The sequence below is a fragment of the Zootermopsis nevadensis genome, unplaced genomic scaffold (assembly GCF_977971745.1).
Source record: "Zootermopsis nevadensis isolate Lab colony 2312 unplaced genomic scaffold, Znev_1.0 Znev_ptg000022l, whole genome shotgun sequence".
Taxonomy (NCBI): domain Eukaryota; kingdom Metazoa; phylum Arthropoda; class Insecta; order Blattodea; family Termopsidae; genus Zootermopsis; species Zootermopsis nevadensis.
In genome coordinates this window covers 24,786,250-24,809,963 of record NW_028259154.1, presented here as the reverse complement: position 1 = coordinate 24,809,963, position 23,714 = coordinate 24,786,250, and the positions used below count along the sequence as shown (strand labels likewise).

Below are 23,714 nucleotides of genomic sequence, written 5' to 3'. Positions count from 1 at the left end.
TGCGTTTACGGCCTTCTAACCGAGCAGTAAGGAGCTCTAGGTCGTATTACTAACCTGTTTTCAGGTACAGCGAATTGTTACACATAGCAACGTCAGGCATAAATAAAATAGAGAAGAGTGAAATTAATTTGTATGAGAAAGACTGCTACGAACATCTAGTTGGTTGAAGGGTAACATTTAAATCTGTGATATAAACAAGGGGATACTTGGCTGATCTCTATCCACGGCGGTGATTGCCAAAGTTTCAACAGAATTAAGTTCCTTGTAATGGAGACGCGTTGTGTTTTCTTTGAGGTACGAATTGAATGTTAAAATAAAGTAAGTTATTATTTATATAACCTTCGTCTTCGGTTATCTCAAGCGTCTACTCTCACCCTAACACCTCCATTGTCACTCTACCCCTATTTCAAGGACAGGCGAGCATAGCCTGGGAACCTTCTAACGTAATATTTCTTCCTCTAGAACCCCCCTCCCCCCCACAATTTTGTCTTTTTCCAAGCTTTCTCATTTTGCCTGTCTTAAATGCTTCAAAGGGTTAATTGGCTTTTGTTGTTTTATTATCCTCCAAAACGCTGATAATCACCTGCAACACCAGGCCGACACGTTGACACAGCAAATAAGACTTCGATCAAGATGAAAACATTGAGTCAGTATAGCCAACGTACCCCACGGAGATAAGAAAATTAGTCCTTCAGATTACAGTAATATTTCGTGACTGTAGAGCCATGTCTGGTCAATCGGAATGTTCTGGAATGTTAGTGGAGGAGCCGTCCCTCCTAGTGACTAACAAGGTATTCAATCGCCAATTCGAAAATTAATCACGCGCGCTCTAAACTATTGGTTCAGCTGTTCTCTATTACATGTAAAACTGACTGTACTCATTACCATTATAATGACATCTTCTCAGTGAGTGTACGTGCCGATTACCATGCTAATGCGGGCTGAACTAGTTTACACACAGCTAATTTACAAATTCTGCTTACCTCGACGAAAATGTGAGTGTTGAGGTCAATTAACAACGAACGACTATGTTGGCTTTAGTTTCTCGCTCATCCAGCGATCCAGCCGTACTTGCATGTAAGCGACTGATTAATTTTGTACACGAATTTAGAATTAATTTATCTTCAAGTCAGTCTTCGCTTCGCGTATGAGAGTTTGTTGCTTGTATTGTGACGTGTTGTATCTGTCAATGTGTAGAATGTCACGGGTTTCGATTTTCTGTAGGAGTGTGGCGATTTCTATCTCTGCAACAAGAAACTCTTTTATATATTTAGTATCTCAGTCTATACACAAACGTATTTAAAATGTTGTTATTAAAATTTATATAACACTATAACATCTGTAGTATAAAATATTACAATAAGTTATATTATGTTATATTATGGCGTTTTTATCGTAGTATGATGTTACATTTATTATGGCGCTTATTATTAATTGCACGACATGTTTCGATGTTTCATGACATCATCTTCAGGTTTATATCGTCGTTTTTATCATTTACGCGCCATAATATAACATAATATAACTTATTATAATATTTTATACTACAGATGTTATAGTGTTATATAAATTTTAACAACAACATTTTAAATACGTTTGTGTATAGACTGAGATAATAAATATATATTTGATTTCAACACAAACATGACGCACTTAAGCTACAAAAAGAAACTCTTTGTTTTTAGCACCGTATGATTCTTAGATTATTCTCCAAAAAAGCATTATCCGTTTTATTTTGTAATGGAGATGCTCTGTGTTTTGAGATAGGAACTGAAGTTTTAAATAATCTTTAAGTGGTCTATTTGATTCGAAGTGAGAACTCGTCATTACTGTGATACATTTTTAATTGAATTTATATGATTCTTTATTAGTGTTTTAAGTCTAATTTATATCAGGAATAACTTCGTTTTTGATACTTCATATATTAAGACATTGATGTTGAATTAGGATTAATCTTGTATGTAGAAATAATGGAAATAAGGTATTAGCTTCGAACTTAAATCTTAACCACATAAAACAATTACGCGTCGGTTAATGTAGCGGTAACTCTCTGACCTGATAACCTGGAGGTCCCCGTTTTGAATATTGACAGTTTGCCGTCTATCTTAACAGACATATCGTGATCTTCTTGTCTCTACGTTAATTGTGAGATTTCGTCTTTTCGTTCACAAACGCCTCCTTGCAGATGCTTACCCACGCACGATTCCTACTCATTTCCCCGTCTCATAACAACTCAAGTAACCATAACAGTTAATTACAAAATGATAATTGTTCGTGTCGTATTTTATGGCGTGAACTTCGACCTTTCATTCCGGAAAGTAAGAAATTCATGAAGTACAGCTGATAGTCGCTATCCTGATGAAAAGTTTCCCTGATATGGAACACGAAGATTCATTATTATGTTCACATGTGACCTTCAGTGATCTCTGTCCTGAGCCAGATTAATCCAGTTGAGAATGAACGGGGAAAAACGAAAAGAAAAATGGTTGGTTTTACGATTTCTGTAGGTTGATTGAATCAAAATATCTCGAAAGATCTTGAGGTGCTGCGCGCTGGTACGCAGACACCGGAAAAAGTAAGCGGTGCATTAAAGAAACTCATAGGTGGATGAACATGTCCAGAAATAACAGTGACACAGCACTGTCAGTCACCCTAATGTGTGGCCTAAAAATAAATCATGAGGAATGTTTAAGCCTCCTTAGTCTCTGTGACACACCCCTGTCAAGGAATTAACTTGAGTAATTGCCGCGTAAGGATGCTTTTACGGCAGAATCTGCATGTAATATTCGGTAAGTTCCTTCCAACTGTCTCTCTGCTGTCACAGTGGATAGAACGATACGCCTCGTCACAGAAGTGGCTTAAGTAACTTCTCCACTCTTCTTTCTTTCCAATTTACTTATGTTTTTTTTGCCATATTATTGTAAATTGAATAAAAATGTCCTTGGATATTATCCATCGTCTAGTAAATATAAAACGTAAAACGACGTTTCGGAGATGGGACTCTATCTCCGTCTTCAGGTTCCTACACAGTTGGGCCCACTAGATAGAGCTAATCCCTATCCCAACTGTGTAGGAACCTGAAGACGGAGATAGAGTCCCATCTCCGAAACGTCGTTTTAGATTTTATATGGATTAACGAGATTCCCACTGTCCCTGTCTACTACTATATTATATTTCCTGTCCGGAGATAGGGATTAGCTCTATCTAGTGGGCCCAACTGTGTAGGAACCTGAAGACGGAGATAGAGTCCCATCTCCAAAACGTCGTTTTACGTTTTATACTTTATATTTTACTAGACGATGGATAATATCCAAGGAAATTTTTATTCAATTGACTCTTCACCATCGTCAAGAATTTTTAGACCATATTATTGTAGCTTGAGTCACTGTTTCTACCTCTACAAAGTTTTTTTTTTTAAACATAATCAGGAGTGTAGTTTTGCCAGGTTTGTGAAGGAAACTCATTGCTGACTATGCTAGTCTGTATTTTACTGTTTCCTTGTCAGGTTGACTAACTGAAGGGAGTGACGGAGGAGTCTTTCTAGACTCAGTGTAAATTACAGGCCTGAACACTGAGACGAGACGGAAGAACGGATAGTTTCTCGGAGTGAGTCTGTGTTGAGAACTTGAGTAAAGCCTTGGCTCTCAAAGCCCTCACACAGTCACAGACGCAGCGAACTTCAGGCAGTACTTCAATAATTATTACGTCTGGATCTACGTTTACTCACTAGTATGCTACTGTGAGCTTCTACGTGCGGTTAAAGTACTTAATACTAGATTGTTTTTACATGTCTTTAGGATTTTAACGCCGTTAACACCTGTAGGTAGATATCAACGATTCGGAGGAACATACTGTCTTATTCCCTGAAGATGGATGCAGTTTGTTTCACCGAAACGTTAGTGTGTACCTTCAGCCCAAACGACATTACGACCCAGAAGACCGACGTGATATCTTCGTATCTCATGTTCTATAATGCTGACCTGGTTAGCACTGAGTGACAGAAACGCTCTAGGACCTTGATCGGGATGTCCCGTGTGTGAAAATCAGCACTTCAGGATCTATGAAAACACTGATTTCTGGTTTCAGCTTCCTATCTGTTTCATGGACAGGCAATATCTCTTTTTCCTTTTCGTGTGTATTGGAAGTCTTGTTTCTGTATTCGCGTGTCGACTTTTATTTTCAGATATTCTGACACAGGGTTTTAAATACTTTAATTTTTCAGTCGAGTGTAACTTAATTGCAATGATTTTTATATTTCATCAAGGTGAAAATCCAACCCCTGTACGTACCTGACGAAAGGCTCTTAGATTTTCCTGACGTAACTTTTTGCTACTGATAACCTCCAGAGACAAATACTGGACGTCTTCAGAGAGCGAACGTGAAAGTGGAAGGACGTAATCAAAACAGGGATGTAGAATATCACAAAAGTGTAAATATTTAACAATAAATTAATAAATACGCATACGTCGTACAGAGTTTCTTCTTTGATTCATTGAAGTAGCTTCTCCAGGCTGTATAAAAGCGTCTGCTAGAAATTATATTAGACCACATCCCGTAGAATTTTATCCTGATATTTCAACAGTGTTATTTCCCGTTGATATAATGAGATTTCATTAAAATTTTCTTGAGATTGGGGTGTGAAAATTTTACTAAACGTATAAACTCCACGCGTGCGTAGAACATAGCAAACACGGGGACTTAGGTCGTTACAGTTGTGACGAGAATTTAATTAAAATGATAATCCACAGTTTGTGTATTTTGAATGTACCGTACACACATAAATACAGTGGGCCGAAAGAGATTGTGCTGGAATCTTACAAGAGACAGACATGCAGATTTAAAATTTTGCGGTATCGCCGCGAACCTTATTTCTGTTTTTTTAAACGCTCGTTGCCCTCGCAGGTTAGGATTCAATCTTTTTTTAGTAAGGTCTCGGGTTGAAGTCTCAGTCCGGAGACCGAATATCCTTACAGACGTTTTTCCTGCTTTTTATCAATTACGTCAAGACATATGTCGGTATTATACTTTGAAATTATGCCACGATCGGTTCCTTCCTTATCTTTTACAGTTCATTATTTCCTTTAATTCTACGCTGAATAATCTGACAGCTTCTTTAAATAAATCATAAATAGAGATACAATGTGTTTTGTTCAAAATGCAAATCAAGTTTGAAGAACGTATGAGTTATTTTATATTAAATGTCTGTTTGCAAATTACAGTTTCTGTGGCGCGGAATTTCTTTTCGCTTAGATCAGTGTGAACCAAGCTGTGACCTCAAGTCATGGCGCTCTGTTATGTTGTATTGATGCTCAACTGCCCGTTATCGTGTGGTAACACGCTGTGTTAGATTATTTACCTAATTGCTACTGTCATCCCCTGTGAGGGTTGTACAAATACAGTCACTATCAGGGCTAAACAAACATAACAGCTCGTTGCAATTCGAATTGAATAGCCTTGTATTGAGTGAGTACGTTGAGTAAATTGAGCACTTGTGGGAAATATCAGTCGCCATCGGATATTCTGATTGAAGAAACGAAAACCTAATGTAGACATAAAAATAAACTATGCTTATTTATGCTTCATTTAATGAAACTTTCAGTAGCTCAGGCTGTTCGTCGTCGAATGATGAATCAGAAAGAACGTGAAAGGAAACTGCCTTGGACCAATTTAATGTACTGTCTCGACACTTGCGTGGAGGGAATGGGGAAAACTATGAAAATTCTCAGTCAGGACAGCCGATCTTCGGACCGAGATTTGAACTCGATACCTCTCGAATACGAAGCACGACTTTTAATAACTATTTCGAGATTTTCGGTTTTAATGAGTTGTACGTGATTGTTAAACAGTGAAATTAGCACTCAACAGCGAACTTGATAGCGTAGCTCTCGGAACACTTAATATTAGACAGGTGATGGCGAACACAAAGCGATGTGAGTGTTTCAGTGAAGTCTCATCCCCCCCCCCCCTCGACGCCTAAATTCTTTCTGTTTCTGCAACCCGAGAACTCGCCGTAGCTTGATGACAAAGGGCCGATTTGACATGGGTGCTATGGGATATTACTAACTCTCTGGAGAGCACAATTCTGCTTGAAAAGCTAATAGTCGCTCAACTAGTCAATAAATCCTCCGTCTTTTATGGAACCCGATGGTTTATCACCGTATTCACAAGAGCCCGCCTCTGGCCTATATCAGCTGCTTGAATTCATTTCACATATCCGTACCTGTTTCCATGAGATTCATTTAAATATTATCTTCCCAGATTAGTTTGTGCTAGGTTACAAGGGCATGTAGGGTGTGATTTTAGTAAAAGTTAGTAGATTGTGTGACTTTAGAATAAAACTTAATTTTTGGTTTTATGTGATATGGATAACTTTTGATGTAATTTTATTAAACTGACAAATATTTGGGGATCTTCTGTCATCGCGATTATAAATGAAACACAACGTTCCGTCTTCAGGTAGGACAGTGAAATCTAATCCTTTTTAATAATGTTGATTCATGGTTAAATATACGCATATTTTCTTACAGCACAGTCGTACCAACATAACGCTGTTACACGAATATAGCAATTAAACTACAGAAATTGTTCAGTATATTAAAATTGAAAATTGTTATAAATCTATTTTATTAGTTTGGAACTGTTTTTTTGGAATAAAGAAATATTAAATATAAGAATCACGTATCGCGCCCACTACAGTAAGGTAGATCTCTTAAGCAAAATTTTGTTTTAATGCTCTGTTCTGTGAATTCAATAATGTCGGGAAGAAGGGTAAGCTCAAGGACTGAACCAAAGACGGCGCTGATAAGAATTCCCCAAACGTGCATCTCCACTGCCCCATTATGAATATACTGTCAAGAGAGGATTTGTTGAAAATCTGACTGGAACGTTTCGTTTCTAAGGAAGAGGAAGGCGTTCTTTGTTCCTGTGACACACAAAATGACTGAAAGAAAATCATCCTCTTTCATCTGCAGACTTACCCTGGCGGTGCATGGCTGACTTCCCAGTAACTCATGCATATACACATTTCATCTTCCTTCCTTCATTTCCTTGCTTTAATTTCTTCTTTCTTACTTTCTTGTTCCCTATGTTTCTTCATATATTTGTGTGTACTTTTTCAGTACGCCTTTCGTTCATTTTAATTTATTTTGCTGTGTTTGCTTCAGTGTTCCTCTGAATGGTTTATTCTCTCCCATTTATTTTTGTAATATCTTGTTACACTTCGACTTTATATTTGCTCACACAAATTCCATCTCTGATCTCATCAGTGTAATTAAATGTCTTTATAGGAAGTCCCTTCTCTACCTGCAATGCAAACATTTCTGTGCGTACTTTTCCTTGTTTCCTTTCGCTCTCGGCTAGCCGAAATATCGACTTGAAGTGAAACAGCTCAGAGCTCGTGTCTTCTTACAGAAAGCTAACGAAATATTTTACAGATTGTTTGTTGGCGCGTTCAGTTTCATGGTATGTAGCTACCAGACTTGCATTTGAGGTTAATATGAACTTTGAGTTGACTTGGATTAAACCATTTAATTTTTTTTAATAATGCCCCATTTTTTTCTCGTATTCAGCTGTAATGAGTTTTGTATCAGACATTGTCTCCGGCTCACGTTTGACTTTTTGAATGGACGACGGTCTGACAGTCTTAAATGATTTTTTTTTTTTAAATTTTAACAGCAGATTCTGATTTGGGTAGAAAATGTCGCTGTAGAAATTTTTAAGGCACTTCAGTCCAACGTTTCTTTCTTAATATGTGCCACTCCTGTTTGCCTTACTGGGGTCGAACATTCTTCCCTCAACCTCACCTACTTTTGACACCTAGGATTAAAGGCGAGAGGTATATGGTAATTAACCTTCACGTTACGTATCTTTTGACCATATCAAAGTGTTAGATTATCAAGGATTGCATAAGTATATTAAATTTGTTAATGCCTTAAAACTCACGTTTATTACTTCAGTGAAGTTTGTTTCAAGAAAGGCTAAGTCACACAACGAGTACTTTAAACCTCCTATAAATTTTTCCCTTCTCTGAACCACCCTGAGCGGAGATTCCTTCATATTGGACGTCTGAGGGCTGATGTAACACACAGAGTCTGGAGGACGTAAGCAGAAGAGGCAACGTGAACTGTCCCAAAGGAATTTCAGAACCACAGTTGCGAACCGCAGAATTCTGTCCTCTGAAATACGTCAACATTGCCACTAATATGATCATAGAAACAAAGTGGCTTTGACGTTACAAGGGCCAGCCGAGGTCTACACAAACCTGTACACAATTAATCATGGTCTGGACACGAACGTCACAAAATAAAGTTTTCGTGTGACAGTGATGTCTTGCTAGCAATAAAAATGACTTTGTTGTAAGGGAGGCGGTTTTACTAAAACAGCTGCGAAGCTCTACATGTCGTCGCATTGTTATGTTATAAATGATGCTTTAGGGTAGTTAATTTCAATTATACTTTTGTTAAGCACATTTGAACTTTTATAATGAACAGAGATATCTCTGCTAGGAAAGCGACTGGCTGAAAGTTAAGCGACCGGAGTTTAATGTCCGGATGGAGCAGGAGGAAGGTTATTTGCTTTATAATATTTTATCACTAATTCAAACAGACGTTATTAATTAAAATCACTGTTAACACATTTTCTACCCATATTAAATTTTATTTCTGAGAACGCTTGTAATTATAATGGTTGAAACTACAATACGTAATAATAGCTTGCAAATAAATGATAATAATGACAGAAAATTAATGAAATATTCTCGGTCGATGAGCTGTGTCAACTGGTTAAACCAGATTAAAAGTTTCGTAAAAAGTTGAAAAATTTTAGCATCTTGGGGGGGGGGGGGCATCAGAAATAAATAAAAATGATATTACTTATGAAATTAGAAGGATAAATTCCGGAAATGTTTGCTGCTAATTTTTTCAAAATTTGCTGATTTCTGTATGTGATTGTGACATATAGGCTGTTGGTTTAAGGGAAGAATCTTAGTTTCAGTACTTACGCTGAAAAAATGCATTGCACACTGATTATGGTACATCCTGTAGCACCGTCTTGATAATCGTTCTAAGTGAACACCAAACAATGAAGATGCTAAGTCGGGCGGTTTTTAGATTAGTGACTGGTTCGGGCGCAGTGCATTGTGGATAAGAAATATACAGTACCTTTACTGACGCATTATAATGCATTTAAAGAAATTATATTTTCATTACTGTTTATGGAAAGATGATTAAGTAATTCTGTAAACGTTTGTGACAATCTTTTATTTATTACTCTGCAATTAAATGGGATTCTGTTGACTTTGTTAATGTATATTTAATAAATACGATGACCACTGTGTTGTAGTGTTCACTCGTACCGTACATTTTTATAATCGAAGGTGTGTCGGATTGGATATCGGCGCTTTAACATCATAGACTATTCGCGTCTGAATAAAATTCGAGTTAAGTCGTGTATTGTGGTCCCTGTTTAAAATTGTGCTTGTATCAAAGTGTAAAGAGGTCTGACAGTCAGATGATAACATTTGTGAAGTGCGTTGCTACCAAAGTTGATAAAGAGAACAGAAATGGTTCTCAGTATAATGGAACAGCGCCACCTGCTTACGGCAGTGGTGCTGCACCCTGGACGTCATGTATAATTACATATACGTCAGAGAGTGAATAATGTCCAAAATAATTACAGTGTTAAGAATTGAAATGGCTCTGTGTCTGTCGGAGGTTTGGGTAAATGAGATGAAAAATCGTGGCATTTGTTTCAAAATACAGTACCGTGGTTAGTAGAACTGTAATTTCGGACTGCTGGCTCATATAAAGAGACACTTTGCAGTGACACTTGACATTAAAGGGTCAGACAGTGGCAGTTTATCATCTGTCTTAGGCTTGACAGGTCGCCCACGTCACCTGGTGGAAAGCAGTCCATTTACAGAATTGCTATGCCAATCTGCACACTTTCCTGCGAATCGTCCTCGGGGGTTTCGGAGTGTCCGGATGCTAATCAGCTGTGAAGCTAGAACAATATATCGCTTTTTCCAAACTGTGCCAGGAATATCGAAAACTGTGCACTGAGCTATTTCCCTTCAAGATTACTGAAATAATGTTTTGTAACAGAAACCTCTTTGAGAAAGTCCAGCTTAGATTATATATAACTTGAATGCATAGTACATTTCGTGAAATTCGAAGTTCAGTTTAATTCGAAATTTTAATAAGTTCTGACTTCCTTCACATATCGATTTAAAAAAAAATATATATTACTTAATTGGCTTGTCTACACGCCCAGCATCGCTTCTTATACTAATACAAGCAAAATTATTTTTATTTGAAAGGCAGCGATGCCATTTTTCTAGTTTTCTTTCGTCCTAACAGCATGAATTTAATAACAAATTGATTCGGTGCTTGGTGCTTGCAGTGCGCTGACATTTATATCGAAGTTAAAAGATCAAGGTACAAAGAGGTTATACAAGTTTGGGTAACTTTTGTTTGGCAGAAGGTAGTGTACGGTATATCATAAGATTGTCATGATAGATGAGTAATGGAAATATTTCTGTAAAGAAAGCCGGTGCAAACTGTTGTTTTCGGTAGTTGTTATTTTGTTTTAATATTTAGTCCCTGAACAGTTTTTAAGCCACCAAAATATCCCACTCAGCTGTTGGAATGGTACAATAAATTATGTATCTTGTTACATAAACATAATCATTGTGTGTATTCTTGCAGGACTTAATTCCTGTCGTAGACAACAGTTTCGACATCTGAGCTTCGGTGGAATTCTGGAATTATACCTGTAACACACGCAATATTTCAGTTAGACAAGGAGGTACGTTTTGTGTATGATTATCGTTTCCTTGAGGACCCTGTGTAGCATGGAAACTTCCCTAGATTGGTTTGTGTATATTTTAACGTGTAATCTCTCTGCCCTTAAAACTTAAGTCTCCTCTAGTGTAACATCGCCTTGGATTTGTGTGTGTAGATCCTTACAGTTAAATACCCACGATCTTCTCTAAGGGCCTGTAGTAATCTTCTATGTGTATCTTGAAGTATAATCTTTCTGCCCTTAGAACTAAGCCCTCTGGATTTTTATATGTAGCCCTTCAGTAAATGTCCACGATCTTCTTGTTAAGGGCATCTTGTGAAATCACTTCTACGTGTTTATTCGAACACATGCTCGTGTGTTTAGCCTTCGTGATTTTCTTATAAAAATTTCTATAACACGGCATTGCTTTTACATTGACAGCATTAAATTTGTATGGTCTTCTTGCGAATATCTTTAAAATACAAACTATACTGGAATCTTGTTTCGTATACGTCATCACAACTCATTATCTAATGCACGTTTTTAATGTGTCGCCCCCAATGTTATATCGCGTAATGGAAACATTGGAAGATGTATGATTATGAACGGTGATCGCTGTTACATCGTAATGGTATACGTGAAAAGCCGTCTGTATTCATGAATTACGTTTGTATGTAATTTCCAGTCCCACAACCTCCATGATATTCTGAAAACGCCTCCGGAAGTGAAAGCAATACACTGCCCTCTGCAATGCTGAGGCCTTCTTTGGACTGTAGTGTAATGCTCCAAGGATTCTTTCCTAAAAGAAGACGAAATTCGAAGCACGCCTTTATGAACACCTGAGCATAATTAACGTAATAGCGTACGTGAATCTAATTAATGCGAAATACTGTGTATTAAATGTCAGAGAACAAATGCTGACGTGTGAAGTGATTGAACGTCTGGAATAATTTAATTTAGAATTAATTATGAGAGGACCAGGTTATGGGATTGGCCTGTCGACAGGAAAGATCATTTACCTGGTACCTCCCTTTCAGGCAGAATCCTGGCAAGACCGAGGTAACTCAGGAAATACCTGTCAGTAAATTGAAGAATAAACCAAATTTCGAATTATGTACCTGTAGAGTACACGCCTACTCGGTGAACCTGTTTTAACCAACAAGAGGGCAGTGATATTAAGGCTTACAGTAAAGCTGTGTTATCTTCCATATCTTAATTTTACAGCATCCTTCTAATAAGATAAACGTTGCAGTAAGTCTGATAGAATCATACACAATGTAGAACGTCTTTCTGGAAACAATGTCGTATTTGCCATCGGCTTCCGATTTAAAATGTGTGGCCATTCTGTCAGTTTGTGAACGATATTGGAGCTCTGTGTCATTGATTGTTGCTATGGAAACCATCTGCCAGCTACGAGAAAGTTCCCGTATAGTTTCCAATTAGATGATCAAACAGGGACATTTCATGTCAGAATGTGTTACGTTTAAATTTCATACTGAGTCCATTTAACCATGAAATACGGCCGAACGAACATATAACAGGGGACGTTCGAACAATGTAGACTATGTGACTGCTCTTGTGTTTATATACCGGTATTATAAAATTAATGAAATAGTTTGCAGACTTTGTTACTGTTTACTTTCAATGACCAGTCCGTTAATTATTCCGCCAAACACTTCAAATGCATATAGTTTATACACAGTTTCATTGTTTGCTAAATACCTTTTCATCAGTCAGGACAGCAAAATATTGCCACCGGTTAATAGGTAAAGAGTCGATGAAATGTATGGAACATTACAAATTTCTAATAGAGCTGTATTATAAAAAAATGTTAATGCATCAGCTGTGTCTTTGTTGAAACTGTTTGTTAATCGTCTTTATTACAAGTACAGGTCTGTGAGTTCTTTGTCGGTAATTAAATGTAATCTGCATGATTAAAACATATTTTTCTCTGGTTACTGATCCGGCCTACATTCTGAAGGTAACATGTTAGATTCTCAGCAATAAGGCAGACAGGTTTTTTTTTTTGTAATTTTCTCAATACGTCTAGGAAATATTGGTGACGATCTTCTCCTTCACATTCATATTGAATTATACCTTCAGTGTCATCCTCAGTCTGTACGTCACATAACATATGCAGCTGAACAATTATTTTAAATTAATAAATTTTTTTTTATAATCATTTGATACATGCAAATTAAATCACTACTAGTGAATTAAATGTTAAATTAAATAATATGATACGACATTGTCATTGCAGTGTAGAATTACATAAATTAGTTGCCTAATTGTACGATTTGCTGATAAATTTGTGTATATATTTTCAACTTGTACAAATTCCCATTATGTTAAATTTGTCAAATATAATCGTATAGTTTTGTCCCATTATAATGTTTGTAATTGTTAACAAAAACTGCAGCTCTAGAATTCGTTATTTAGAGTGACTGAACCGAAAACAAGGTCTACTGTACGTGTTTTGTTTTAAATGTTGTAATACAAAATACCAAAGCAAAAGTTACACGTTTTTAAAATATCTGCGTTATTACAAAGACTGAAGACGCTATATATGTTCTACTACCACTGATATCTAAGAGATTCGTGTAAATATTGATGGTAGAAATTTAAAAAAATTCGGACGTCATGTGTTATATTGATGTCGGGTTCCATGAAATTCTTTCAGTTTAATTAATATTAACCGGAAACATACACACACGTACATGATAACACTACAAACCAATATTTCTTTATGAAATAACGAAAGCAGGTCGAGGAATAGCCTAGCTAAGCAATGAAGCTTCTGGTTATTGATTGGCTAGTATTCTGTTCGTCACGTCCCGAACGACTTTGTAGGGTCTCTAGTGTTAGGATTCTAGCAACATCCAGTTACTTCCTCCCGGGTTAAATCCCCAAGCGGCCCTTGAAGTATGAAAGTTTGTAAAGCACAAAATGAGATGGCACTAGGCCGGTTTTTCTGCCAGTGTTACCATTATCCTTGTCATCCATCAATCCACCGATTCCCCGTGTTCGTCCAACAGCTTTCCTCATGCGTTCAGCTGACCTCGGTAGCCAACCGAACGCCTCTCGGCCAGAGTACATATGACCTTGAATACGAAAAAGTGTCATTTAAAATAGATCGTTTCGACAACCTTAGGGAATTATGTTTAGTGATTTGTGCAGGTCACGTAGTTTCGGTAGCACAGCGAAACTAAGGTAGCTACGATGGGCTGGACATGTAGCCAGACTAAGCTTGAGACATGACAAGTATAAATATGTTATGACATGCAACTTATTAGAATTTTATCATAATCATCTCATGACTGACGCGTTCTGATGTGTTGCTGTTTTAATTGTCTGTTTAAATTTTCTACGTCACTGACTCAACGCGATAGATGATACGTAGCCAAGTGTTGCTAACTTTTATCTGAGCCAGTGTTCAGCAAACTGTTCCGTTCTTATATTAGATTTTAGTTCCTTTCTGCATTCGTTTATACTTATCTTCTTAGCCATCCTTATTTCAATTCGTTGATCGTTTTATTTATATATTTTCTTTTCCAAATTCCTTTTGTTATTACATTATTTTCTCTATAGATTTCGTAATTTACATTTTCGTTGTATTTGTTTCAGTTCATTTTTGTCTTACCTACTTCATTTTTCTTACTTTTCCACTGTATTTACATTTGACTTTTCTTTCATTTTTATTTTGGTCAGTTGTTGTTTTTAATTAGTGAAATTATGGGATGGTCTTGTGGTTAGGTTTGGGGTCATAACGACTGCGAAATTCTTTGGTAACGTCCTCTTAATTAAAACTCTGAGAACGGATAAAACATTAAGGTTGAACTTACGAAAGTTAGAGAGTTGAATAGAACCGATTTACGATTATGTTCCGTATTGGACACTGGTATTAGCGGTAATGCGAAAAATTCCTTGATGTTTTATTCGTTGTTTTTTTTCTAAATTATTCTTTCGTGTTATTCTGTATGATTATGGTGATTTATTCATTTAATCGGGAAGTTCCGTAACGGGTAACGCCTGCAGCGTATTGCTTAGATGAAATGCCAGAGAGCCGTGTCGGAGAAATTGCCGCACGATCACGGCGCTCGGTACTGCCTGAGTCGGTAATGTGGTAAAAAAAAAAAAGTACACATAATGGGTTAGATAAGAAGTAAAGTGTCTGAATTTTATTCGTGAGTTTCGTGGTTTAAAGTTTGATTGGAAAATAAGCTGTGGAAAATTCGTTTTATAGACTCGTGCAGAAAATTGGGAAGAACCTCGTGGAATCGTCTTCTGCACACGCAGAAACTCCTTACTGTGTAATATTTTATATATATATCTTTAATATTTCATTTATATTTGTTAGTTTTCGCAAATTCCCACAATATTCGATTTGTCATCGAATTCCGAAAAAAAAATTGTACATAAGTTACATCCGTAACGAAATAACGTAACAATTTCGTTAAGTGACGCCGTCCTCATCGTGAGAACCTCAGAAGTCACCACGTACAAATAATTAATTATTTTTCATGTGTCGCAAGGTCTAAAGTAGTTTTGTCTGGAATGACAAAATCGAGATTAAGAGTTGCTGACAGAATTTGTCGATGTAATACTGGAGCATCGCGTTGTATAACTTCGTCAGACTCCGCACACACCACACACAAGTCTAATATAAACTTTTATCCGACCTGTAGTGCAGTTTCAATCTCTCGTAAGTGAATTAAACACTGACGATCTTAGACTCTCAGTCGCATTCCTTTGTTTATCTGCTCGAAGCGTTCCCTGTTCTGAACACATCCAGCGTTTCCGTAAATATCTGAATACAGTGAAGTGATGTCACCCGAGTGGAAATTTGTTGGATTTAATGAAATTCAGCTGTGTTAACGCAGTAATATGTACTAGAACATCTAAATGCAATAAAAACTTAACTCGCGTGTCGCCTGTTTGCAAAGTGGTCTTCCATTAAGTATATAGTTAATTGTAACCGTGTATATTAATTTAATGGGAATTGAAACTTATAATTTTGTGTCGTCTCAAAACTTGAATGGACTCATTTTTTGTTTTTGAGATTCTTTCTCTCTCGTTTCCCTGATTTAAGCTTTTATAAGACAGCATCAAATTTGAAATTTACGAATTGAAAATCTGGAGTCAACAACAGAGCAAACTGTCCAGAATTTTTCCTACCTTCCGTGAGAGAAACATTAAATGCATACTTATTGTTAGTTGGATAATCTTAGGGTAAAATATTACTTTCAATACTTAGAAATAATACGATGACAATATTAAAAAGGATCTTAAAGAAATAGGATGAGAGGGTGTTGATTAAATTAAAATGGCTCAGAATAAGGTCAGTGGTAGGGTCTTGTGAACACGGTATTAAATCTTTGCGTTCCATAAAAGACGGGGAATTTCTTGACTACCTAAGCGACTGTTAGCTTCCAACAAATACCTTGTGCTCAAAAGAGTTAGTTCACAAGTCGGCCGCCATAAGCCTCAGTAAAGTGACCTCTCCTGTTGTCGATAAGGTGGGATCTAGAGAATTTTCGCCTCAGATGACGGCAAAAACAGAGACACGCAACTCAAGAGGACGTCGTATTACCTCGTGGTTTGCCGCACGTCGGGTCGGAACGCTTTACCCGTTCAGCTTACTCTGGCATGTGCCCCTGCTCAGAGCCGGTTCCTGGAATGGGTTCTGGGGACCTTCAGTGGAAACTCTTGTAGCCATTATCGGCAACTGAATTACACGGACAGACGTTTCATGACACACTAGGGCGTAAGACGATAGGGCACTTCTTACTGTATCTTAATCTAGCTGAACTGCACGTGATTCTACTTTGAAAAGACGATACTTGTTAGACAGTCAAGAAATTTACCCACCGTTTTTTATTTATTTAGTGTTCTGTCTGACGACAGGTCATTATGAACAGGATCCTTCCATCCTTTTCTCGGACTGGGACCTGTTCATATACGTTCTTGGCAGATGATCCAGAAGTGGTTTGCCATTGCCTTCTTCTGTGTGTGAATGGAGTAATTGTTGGGATGCCACGGAGGAAAACTCCGTGTTGCCTAGGCCACGGCCTTGCCCAATACAAGTTATAAATTCGAACCCGAGACCCCAGGATTACAAGGCCAGCGTTCTAACCGCTAGACCACCTCATCTTATTATTATTTAGTGTTCTGTCTGACGACAGGTCCATATGAACAGGATCCTTCCATCCTTTTCTCGGACTGGGACCTGTTCATATACGTTCTTGGCAGATGATAAAGAAGTGGTTTGCCATTGCCTTCTTCTGTGTGTGAATGGAGTAATTGTTGGGATGACACGGAGAAACCGGGGAAGCCCCCGGAGGAAAACTCCGTGTTGCCTAGACCACGGCCTTGCCCAACAGAAGTTACAAATTCGGGCACCGCCGGGAATCGAACCCGAGACCCCAGGATTACAAGGCCAGCGTTCTAACCGCTAGACCACCGTGGCTTACACCCACCGTTTATGAGATATAAATTAGGATTATCGTGTTCACAAAAGCCTATCTGTGAACCTTAAACTGAGCCAACGTGAATATTTTAAGCCCCAATTCTTATAACCTTTTTAATATTATACTCCCTTCTCTTTTGAAGTGATACTTTTATTACAGCCTTGTTATTCCACCGACGTATGATTCATGTCCCGCGCATTTCAACGTTCTTGGTTGATCACTCTCGTGACATTTAGTGTAGCGTAGTCTACATGTTATGAAACTCGTTACATAATTTCTGACCCTTAGAACCGAAATTGTTCTCAGCACTTTTTACTTCATATTATGTTCTTCAACAACTGTGAGAGACCATAAAGTTAAACATTATTAACCCGCATATTTCAGTACATACCTATATACTTTATATCGAAAAATACTTTAAACAAAAGTTGTGGACTGTTTTTGGTGAAATCCACATTGTAAAGGGGACACCTTTTTTCGGTATTCGATATTATTGGTTTTTAGTTAGACTTATATTTTACGTCATGCATATTACGAAGAGTCGTTCAAAAATTACATTTTACGGATATGGTAAAAAAATAAAATAACACGACAATTTCTTTTTACACGGCGTTACCAAGTTTAATAAAAATTCGATATTATTTGCAGAGTTGAAACTTGTATACTGACTCACAGACTCGCATGATATTCCCAACATGAATCCGTTCCATGAATTTTTGTGTTTATTTGAAACAAAATAAAAAATTAAAGATTGAGTATAAATTTTGTCCTTTGTTCTTTGTCCTTAGAATTCTTTCTTTCAGATTAAGTTGTGCTAAAACAGGCCTGTGCTTTATACAGCGTCGTTAAATAAATTAAATCCACCAAGGTATAAAATCTCATTATTCCCTTCAGCTTTCAAAGTCACTTAAATCACAATAAAATTCCTGAAACGTATGGCCGGAATCACTTAGCAACGTTGTCCTTTGTCGAGCGATGACTGAAGTGCAAGATAATCTGTGGCGCTGCTGTGCCAGCGGACACCTGTTCCAGACTCTGTCCTTCTCTCCGACAGACACCGCTTTGTCTCTCTGACAGGCTCCCAGAACTTAGTCACAAGGTGTTTAAAATTAGCTATCATCGTGCTTCGGAGGAGGATGGAGAAAAATAGGCCATGTGAAGTTTCGTAACTTGCTACATGCTCCGCCAATCTCATTCTCTCTGATCTGATAATTGTGGCAATATTTAGCGAAGGGTACAGGTTATATCATTGCGACGAACTTAAGATTCCAGTAGGATTTCTTAGGCTACATGTACAATCAAGCACGCTTTTTCCTGAATACTACTCGGATCGTGTTAATCACATATGTAATTCTCATAATAAGCATTTATAAGCCACTCTCATACCAAGCTGACAACAAACTTTTCAAATGTTTTCATAATGTACTTCCAGAATGTTATTTCTCAAGCTATCTGGTCACCATGGGAACAGAAAGTTGTGGGCTATCCCTTTGATGACAGAGTGTTATAATTCAGAATTTCAAGGAGGCACGCATATTTAGCTATCCCCCCGTTCCTGAAGATTTAAGCTTTTATTACTGACGCTTAAAACCATCTAGGAAATTTTCATGTCAAGTCAATTTCTCTACTTTGCATGTCAAAGGTGTGGGATGTTGCGTGTCCCATCAACATTTTATTTAAAAGTGGCACATGTAACTCCGCTTTCCGTATAAAGTTGGAACGAGTACAGTCTTATCTGAAAATAACACTCAACATTCTTTTGTCTTCTACGTATTCTTTTCAATAAGTACACAAAATGAGAGCGTAATTGTGTCAGTCCGTCCGTTTGTCGGTCTGTCTGTCTGCCGACGCCTTGTGACGAAGTCTGTTGGACGGATTTTTGTGAAATTTAGTATTGAAAACTTGTAGGTGGGTGGCTGAATGGATGGACGGACATACGTGGACAGGCAGGCAGAGTAGACGGGTAGACGATCCAATGGAATGTAAGTCGATGGCTGAACGGGTTTGGGAAAAGATCTTGAGAATCTTTATGTAGCTCGGCTAGCTGTTTTTGTGGACGGCGGGCGAATTGATAAATGGACATATGGAAATGTTTAACATCGATTTTTGTCGGCAGATCGCGTTGAATATTGATGGTAATCGAACGTTTCGGGCAAATATATCAGTTGTAATATTCAGTAGGTGGCAAGTAGGATTTAATTGAGTTTAACTTAAGGACAAGAAATACGGACGGAATGTAAATAAAATAATCACTACGGTATCTGTTTATAGTATAATTACTATAGTTATGCATAAATAAGAGTAAATTATGTCCCTGTACCGTCTCCCTCCTAAATTTAATGTTATTTACATTAATACAGCGTCAGCGGCTGAGAGAACATACGTATGGGTTGGCTAACATTATAATTACAATTCTGTCTGCATGTGGTCACAGTGTTCGGTAACAGCGTACTAAAGAGAATATTCTGCAATAAACATAAGCACAGTCGGCAGATGAGGAGAGCTAATCTGAGATCAGAAATGTTTAGACACGTTCCATAATAATGACACAGCGGTTTTATAACTCACATTTCTCCCTCATTAATACACACGTAACCACACCAATATGAATCTGTATACAGGGTGTGCAGAGATTTCCTCTGCAACGTTTTGCATGTAGATTGACAATTCACAACTGTCTCAATGGAATAGAACCCTTCTTGAGAGATCGATAGTCGCTCGTCTGCTAAATAAATTCATCACATTTTATGAAACCCGTAGTTTTATTACAGAAAATGACACTTAAATACAGTCCACACCCTCACACCGAAAAATTTTAAGATCCCTTTTAGTATTATTCTGCGTCTCTAATATCTTGATATTTCTCGACTAAAATGTTTACGCTTTTTTTCAACGTATCCGTTCTTGCTGAATGTTAAGTCAATCTTGTTTGTATTTGTATCTCGTCCAATATGATGGAGAATGACCAAAATGTTAATTTCGCACTCTGTCAATGCAGTGTGTTTGAGATGGTTTTGTTTATCCAGCAAGGCTACTCAGATTGTTAATAACTCAAGCATAAATCAGATAGAGACCACTTTTGCGTCGTTGAGTTGTAGGTGTAGTGCCACGTTACAAGCCAGCCCAGGATTCCCGCTAAGTTGGTCGCATTATGAATTTGAGGTATCAATTCCGGCGATACATAGAGTAATGAATTCTGAAGCGCTCAAAGACTGTGTATTGAATTGTGGGTATCAGAGGATGTGGATCGTAGAACAGAAGTTCAAAGGTTGTGATTGGAAAATTGGATGGTTTTGTGGCATTTTCATCTAATAATCACAAATTCTGTTTCGAGGGTAGTATGTCGCATCACATAAACAGTATTCCACAGGTTTCTTTAAATGTTATGTAATATCGATTTTGATACACAAGAAAGGATTTTGAATTTGAACTCATAAGAAACTGTTAATTAATTTAAATATGAACGCATTCACGTTTTAATGCATCTTAGAGAGAAATATTACCAGCATTTATTATCAGCGTAAAGCTTACGTGTGGGAAACGAGAGTCTAAATGTGAGTAAACAAAACGTTGTATAAATCTTATAATTTTTATAGAATTTTGCTAATGTGAGGTTAAGGAAGCTCAGTGAATTCGTAGTTATGAATTTAAAGAACTCCTCCCATTAAATTAATCAGTGGAAGGGGTGTTAACGAACAGAATGAATGACAGAGTTTCTGTTAGGAAATTTCTTTATGAAGGTCCACCACAATTCTGTGCTAACAAGAAATTGTTTTAAAAAGTTTTTGAAATAGAAATATACTTACTTGCCCTTCTTTATTCCAAAAGTTCAGGTCTGTAATTACTCATTCCCGGTCGAGTAAATAAAAATATATAATTTCTTTCTCACTTGTCTGGAAGAGTAGCTTTCTGTCAAGAAGTTGAATCGTTTCTGAAATCCCCGTTAACGTTTCACGGGCGGTGATAAATTAATCATATTAGTCACTAAAAGGAAGAAATTCTTTGAGCAGTCGTTCTTGGCTTGGAATATTATTAATTTTACCAATTGCGCTGAAATTTTGTGTGTGTGTGTGGGGGGGGGGTATTAATAATAACTCTGGCTTCTGGTTTGTTTTGTGAGATCTCCGCTAAAAGCAGCACCATCTCGACGCCTGGCGTTGGTTGTCGGTACAACAAACCGCCGCTAGAGGGTATAGTGAATCAATAGCGTGTTATTTCGAAAAGAGTAGAATATGAGAATCCAAAGGAATCTAAACTAAAACTTGACAGTTTTCCTCTTCTCGATTTTGTCTTCGTGTATACTCGTCGGTAGAAAACAATATTTCCGAGCAACACATTGCCTTCATCGTCAGATTTGATGTGCCGTACCCTGAAGATGGAGACAACATGTTTCTCCAAAACTATGGCATCTCCCGACAAGTCTTGCACGGCGCCAAGACCCAGAACAACATCGACCTCACCACCGCGAAAACTTCAAACCTCTTTTCCTACTTACACTTCCTCCTTGTCCGTAGTCCTCGAAGGACCTTGGCCACCCCACATGTGAGAGGTTTCCTTAGCTAATTTAGGCATTTGATTATCAGTCCCACACAGGACAGCACAACACAGAAATACGGGAATGAGCATCCATTCTTTGAACTGGGTTTTGAACCCATAATCCAATTGTCGACGTCCCAGACTGCACGGATACAGTTACCTGTCTCCTTAATATCGTCTGGAAAGAAGACTGACGTTCGTGGTGTCATTAAATGAATACTGAAATATTTATACCAACTTTAATAGATTACGTATGAAACTCTGTTATGAAGATTTCCGTCTTCTGGGTTGTTGCGCTGTGTAGTCTGGTCGATGTTTACCAACGTTTCAGAGGTCATACTGCCTCCATCATCAGGGCGATGAGTATGAAGATTTCCGTCTTCTGGGTTGTTGCGCTGTGTAGTCTGGTCGATGTTAACCAACGTTTCAGAGGTCATACTGCCTCCGTCATCAGGGACGTAAAACGTACAGAATTTTAATATGTTATGTAAAGTTTCAGGTCATGCCGTGGCTCAGGCAGCTAGAAGCTGGCTTCGCAACGCTGTGACCTGGTTTTAATCTCGGGGTGACCTCGTGTGAGATTTGTGTTGGACGAAGTGATGCCGGAGCAATATTTTTAATTTTATTCTTTGATTTCCCCGTGCCAATCACAATTCAACCATTGTTCCATGCCCAAGCAGAACATTATCAAAACCTCGGTCAAAGTTACAGGCTTAACTCTGACGGACACTTGGCTTGTCTCGGAGTAATGTTGATTTTCTGTATAGAGTTCGACATTTTATTTATTTATACGAGATTTTAAGAGAAAATGCTAGTCGAATATTACTTAAAGCGTCTGAATCTCCTTATAGGACACGTGTTATTTTACTGTGTTTCACGAGATGTGGCACTCACTTTATTATTATTATTTATTTAGTGTCCTGTCTGACGACAGGTCCATATGAACAGGATCCTTCCATCCTTTTCTCGGACTGGGACCTGTTCATATACGTTCTTGGCAGATGATCCAGAAGTGGTTTGCTATTGCCTTCTTCTGTGTGTGAATGGAGTAATTGTTGGGATGCCACGGAGGAAAACTCCGTGTTGCCTAGACCACGGCCTTGCCCAACACAAGTTATAAATTCGGGCACCGCCGGGAATCGAACTTGAGACCCCAGGATTACAAGGCCAGCGTTCTAACCGCTGCTTGGCACTCACTAGGTCTTGTAAACACGCCCTGCATATGCAGTGATATGTTTCGCCCCAAGTTAAAATTAATGTACTCCTTATTACTAGGGTTTTTTTTTCAAATGTTCCCCAAAACATGTCATTCAGAGGAATGTTTCCTTGATTGATGTTCCGTGAGTAGTCCGAGCTAATATTGCAGTTTGAACAAGAAGCTAAGTCGTTAGCTTTCTTTATGACTTTGCCTGAGTTTTGCTCTGTGTTTAAAGAGGACGCTTTGTTTCCTTCAGCCCTCAGCAGTTTTCTGCTACACTGAAATTGTGGGCTCACAAAATATATGTAAGAGCTACTGTCCACAGACCATGAGAAAAGCCCTGCGGGGGGAAATCGTTCCTGGTGCGGTTCAGGGAGAATGTTTCTTATCAGGTGGACTAGAGGACTGCTATTGGTGGGAAGTGTGATATGTCAGAGTTTTACGCTACTACACAGACTGAAAACATCAAGCAGTTAAGAGTAGCGTGTAGTGAGTGGACCTCTAATGTGTTCTGTGGTGTTGCGATAATATTCTAGATTAAATCGCTGTGCCTCTGAGAGGTAATCTTAAAGCTGTACCCATTAAAACACATGAAAGCCTGTCGTCTGTTGTTCGTTCAGTGGTTGTGGAACGAATGCTTTTAGGATGGGTCGTCACTCACCGCGAAACACATTAAGGAGGGTTCGACTGATCAAACTTGTCTTACATTGAAGACAAACGTGGCATGAGATAGT

At 37.9% G+C, this 23,714-nt stretch overlaps 1 protein-coding gene across 11 annotated transcripts in view; it reads left to right on the top strand.

Annotated features, from left to right (window-relative positions):
* The window catches only part of rsh (Rap GTPase activating protein radish), a 391,302-nt gene that overhangs the window by 161,835 nt on the left and 205,753 nt on the right, over positions 1 to 23,714 (top strand). For 2 of the 11 annotated variants that reach the window (XM_087353840.1, XM_087353837.1), the window contains exon 1: positions 10,704 to 10,803. The exons of the other annotated variants lie outside the window; for them this stretch is intronic. The gene's annotated coding sequence lies outside the window, so the exon portion shown is untranslated. Of the gene's footprint in view, positions 1 to 10,703; positions 10,804 to 23,714 lie in introns of those variants that run through there. 11 annotated transcript variants of the gene reach the window in all.